Source organism: Penaeus vannamei, chromosome 27 (assembly GCF_042767895.1).
Source record: "Penaeus vannamei isolate JL-2024 chromosome 27, ASM4276789v1, whole genome shotgun sequence".
NCBI classification, from domain to species: domain Eukaryota; kingdom Metazoa; phylum Arthropoda; class Malacostraca; order Decapoda; family Penaeidae; genus Penaeus; species Penaeus vannamei.
This window is the reverse complement of record NC_091575.1, coordinates 29354304-29359303: the sequence shown is the minus strand read 5'-3', so window position 1 is coordinate 29359303 and position 5000 is coordinate 29354304. Positions and strand designations below refer to the sequence as shown.

At 28.9% G+C, this 5000-nt stretch overlaps 1 protein-coding gene across 12 annotated transcripts in view; it reads left to right on the top strand.

The window, feature by feature from the left end:
• The window catches only part of LOC113830450 (BSD domain-containing protein 1), a 35633-nt gene extending 31632 nt beyond the window's left edge, over window positions 1-4001 (top strand). For all 12 annotated transcript variants that reach the window (XM_070141144.1, XM_070141145.1, XM_070141143.1 and 9 more), the window contains one exon: window positions 1-4001. This exon is cut by the window's left edge and continues 332 nt beyond it. The gene's annotated coding sequence lies outside the window, so the exon portion shown is untranslated.
• The last annotated feature ends 999 nt before the right edge of the window (window positions 4002-5000 follow it).

Below are 5000 nucleotides of genomic sequence, written 5' to 3'. Positions count from 1 at the left end.
AGAACTTTCCTTCTTATATCATCATATCGTATGGTTTTTATCATCACTCTTTTTATCACTTGTAATTCGTATCTCCATCCAGACATTTCGGCTGAGTAATTTAGCTTCACAACTACAGTAGCTCCCCATGAACTTGCATCACAATCAAGGAGAGATGCTGGCACCATTCCCTGCTTGGGATCTCTTCCCTTCCCCTCACTCCATTAGTCGAGTAAAGTTTCAGTGGGTATCTAGAGAGGTCTTTTGCATGAAGGAAACTTTATATATTAGTCAAAACTACTGGTGTGTGGTGCTTATGAATCCGATTGTATCATTGCCACGGATGTTACTTATACGTGATATTTTTATTTGTATTTTTTAAGAATTATTATTATTGTGTTTTTTTATGCTATAATGTTAACCTCCTTGAGATAATGTGTGCAATTGATGAGGTGATGGCATTCACATTTATATATTTTGAGTTTTATTAAAGAGATCTTGAGTCACTTACAAAGCATGTGATTGTAATATGAACAAAGTCTAATGTGTGTGAGTGTATATATACCATTTATATAGATATATATTCTTGTGGAGTTGTTATGGAATGCATAATATAATTTTTTTATTTTCTCTATTTGGCTGCTCACCAAAGGGGGTTTGCTGTAAAGACAATAGTAGAAGTAATATTAATCATTAAATATATTGTTATAAACAATCATGTTTTGAAGGCATAGTGTAAAAGCCAAAGCTTTTGAGTGGGATTTTTATTTTACCTTGGTGAAAGAAAAGCCTAGTGGAGTTTGCCTCCAGGAAACCCTCTTGGTTGAGAAGGAACATGAATGAGGTCTTACTATAATGCATGAAGTAAAAGTGTACCAGATTTTCATATTTAGATTTTTATGTCTATGCTATAAGCAGTCTACAGATGGGGATTGTCTTGCAGTGTAAGAAATTGGAGAGCAAGATCGTTTTGTGGGATGTTAAAAAGTTAGCCTGAAAAAGAGGAGACAGTGTTTTTTATATATATGTCTGTGATCCTTTCAGGTTTGAAATAAAAGATGAGAATAATGCTTCGTCTGTGATCCTATGTATTTTTTGTTTATACAGAATTAATGTTATGAATAATGTATATCCATATATTACATATCCTAAAAGAAATGAAGAGTCAGAAATGGGAAAATTATAAGATTTTACAAGTTTTAAATTTATTATTATTATTGTTTATTTTATATATATATATATATATATATTATATATATATATATATTATATATATATATATATATATATATATATATATTATATATATATATTATATATATATATATATATATATATATATATATATATATATATATATATTATATATATATAATATATATATATATATATTATATATATATATATATATTATATATATATTATATATATATATTATATATATATTATATGTAGATTATATATAGATTATGTATATATTATATATATATTATATATATATTATATATTATATATTATATATATACATATATATATTATATATATATATATATATATATATATATATATATATATATATATATATATATATATATATATATATATATATATATATATATATATATATAATATTTGTTTTTACAAAATTCCTCATTAGGCTGTTTAGTTGTCCAGTCTTTCAGGATTAAAATCATGTTATGGTTAATGGAGCTTGTATGAATTGTGTTCATGTTTAAAGAAATTAGGTGAATGTATGTTGAAATGAATATGCTTCTTGTCTAATGTGTTTTCATTGGCTGTATGATTTAGTTATTGGTTTTCATCTCCATTCCTATTCATATATATATTACAACTGATTTTAATGGTATTTTCATAAATCATTCCTCTTGTGGTATTAGAAGAAAGAGATTGTCCATATGTATCTTGAGAAATCATGATGTAATGATGATTTTCTTTGATTTCATCACTGGTTCAAGGGACATGCAGTATCCACTCTAGTTTTGTTTTCTTAATTTATTAATACATATATGGCTTCACAAGTGCTTTGTTATTAAGGTGTTAGGAATTAGGCCTATCTTAGTTGACCTGTTTACCGCTTGAATTTTCAGAAAATGCTAATACTAATATTGTAGTTATTAACATTATTGGGAGTAGTGTTATTGGCATATAAAATATTATCATACTAACATTCTTGGTAATAATACTATAGACAACATTTTTATTATTTTGATGCTCTTAATGATTTTAATAGAAATAGAAATAAAGACTTGTTTCCAAGAATTCAGGGAATAGGCTAAACAGGTGCGATATGGGTAGGCCTAGTGCTGTGGGTGACTTTGTGCTTTAGGAGCCATTTATGTGCAAACAAAATGATTTAACTAAGATCGAGAGTAAACAAAGCATATATGTATTGCCTTCCTTGCTTCAGCAGGTTCATTATTAGCTTAAAAAAAATGTTGATTGATTCAACAGTTTCATCATCAAATTCTTTGTAATGTGAGTAGTTTTAAAACAAGGATGTTGACAGAGGGAAAGTGACTATTCATGCAGCATATGCTTTTACTTCAGCTAAAGACAAATTTAGAAAGATAAAAATATTAATGAGGCTTTTGATAGCTTTACAATTTAAAGCTTTTGTTGTAACTTAATGGTAGCACTGATTAGCTTTTTTATAAGCAAAAAATCACTGAGGTAATCCTTCTTGCCTGAAGGAAATATGGTATTTGTCTTTGGATGGCTAGTGATGAAGAATATATTAAAATCTAATGTAATATATAGATGGCTTTGGTGGTAACACTTGGTTTGTTAACTCATGTAGGGATTACTTTGTGAAATGAAGCCTAACCTATTTATTTTGGCTTGTGGACCATTTTGTTCACCTACAGCTTTGCATTTTTTTGTTTTTTTTTTGTCCTTGGTTTTATTCATATTTGTGTCTTGTTTACTGCTATATAGGTGTTTGTAGTAATGTAATACTGATTGGGAATAGTTTATTAATTAGATGTATTTTGAACATTCAGCAAGATATTTTGTTCAGTAGGATTTCCCTCTCTCTTTTTTTTAGAGAAGGAAGGAATTGCCATTACTATAGTTGGTGGTTTTGCTTAGCCTTTCTTTGCAGTTTTTTTTTCAAGTATGTCATGTCATTCTGCCTGGTATTATTCATACTTTTTACTCCAAGAGAGAGAGAGAGAAAAAAAAAAAACATATGTTGCTTCAATAAAGAAATGAAATAGGGAAAGGAAAGGAAGGAGAGTGGATGGAAAGTAATTTTATAGATGGTGGTGGTAGTGATTTTCTTTTTTTATATATATTTATTTTCATCTCCACACTAAAATTTGTAATGATGAATATATCTTATGTTATGTTTGCATGGAAGTTATAAACTTTCTGTTATATATGATATGATGAAGAAATACATCAATCTTCAATTATTATATTTCATAATGTAAACAAACCCAGATATTGTTTGAGTGTGTGTGGGTGTGTGTTTGTTTTAAGTGCCCAATACATAATATTACTAAATATTAACAACTTTGCATTATATAGCAACTTGGATGATTAACTCTAACTTCTTCTGTTAAATATTTTCATAACATTCATTGACTTTCAGTAAAAGGCAGTTGTAGAGAAGCTGGTGTAGTCTCTTTGATAGGGAGAAAAAACTTCATGACTTCATGACCAGTATTTAGAACTTCAGTGATATACCTCAGAAAATTTCTATAAAAAGCAAGAAAAAATGTGCTATGCTTTCAACATATTTAGAATCTAATTCATAAAAATTCTAGCGATCTTGTTTTGTGCTCCTTTGCTGTTGCTGTGTTTATATTTAAAAAAATGAATGTTTTTTAAGACAGAACAATAAGGTCTTTTTTTTGTCATTCTTTGAGATATTTGCCAATATTTCTTTCCACTTAAGGTATGGAACTTTCATGCATCACTTGACAACTGTACTATATATAGGACTTTCTTTTGTAACTGCAGTATATTTATTTTGTAAGAAAATATAAGTTAAAAAGTGACATATTTTTCATTTTACTCATTTTTTGTAGGGAATAAGTTTTCATCTTTTCCTGATATATCTCTATAATATAAGAATATACATATATATATATATATATATATATATATATATATATATATATATATATATATAATTTATTTACACATTTATACACATCAAGATGAATAATTGTAGATGAAGAGGAATGTCACAAAATATTTTTACAGAAAATCAATTCTAAAACTTTTGAAAATCTACCTTTTTTTAGCATAAAATAAGCAAGAACATGATTTCAAAGAGTTTCCTGGATTGATGAAAGAGGATTATTAATTATTTCTACAATACCATAATTGGCATTTGTCTATGCTGGTATTATCTTTATTATAGAAGTAATGTATAATGATAGAGAGCCTGAGAAGCAAACTCAAGGATTTTACGTGTCAGTGAGAATTTGAAAAATAATGGTTGGTTTAGTTAATGTTGCAGAGGTATAATATTAATGCTTTCCAATAAATGTGGGCTCACATTACTCACTCATTCACACACACTCTGGCTCGCTCTGTCCTCTGTCTGTCTGTCTGTCTCACTCTCTCTCTCTCTCACCACATCCCTCTCTCTCTCTGACCTCCTTCCTTTCTCCCTCACTACCTCCCTCTTTCTCTCACTACCTCCCTTTCCCTCTATTTATGTCATGCACTATATTCCTTATGTTTTATCTTCGTTCTTGTTGCCCGTTTTCTTTTTCACACACTTTTCGATGTAATAAGAATAATACTCCACCGAGCAGTCTAATTGGAAATAAAAGACCCAAGTATGATTACCCATCTAGCAAAATTCCCAGTCATTACGCAATAAGTTTTCAATAATGTTTAGACTTCAGGTGTGACTGCCTGACACCCGTTCTTTCACCCTCCCTCACCTTCTCTCTGCTATTACGTCACCGATTCACAGCTATTACGTCACCGATTCAATAGCGTTACCATATCGTTACAAAGGGAGTCCAAGCCAGCAGCGAGTC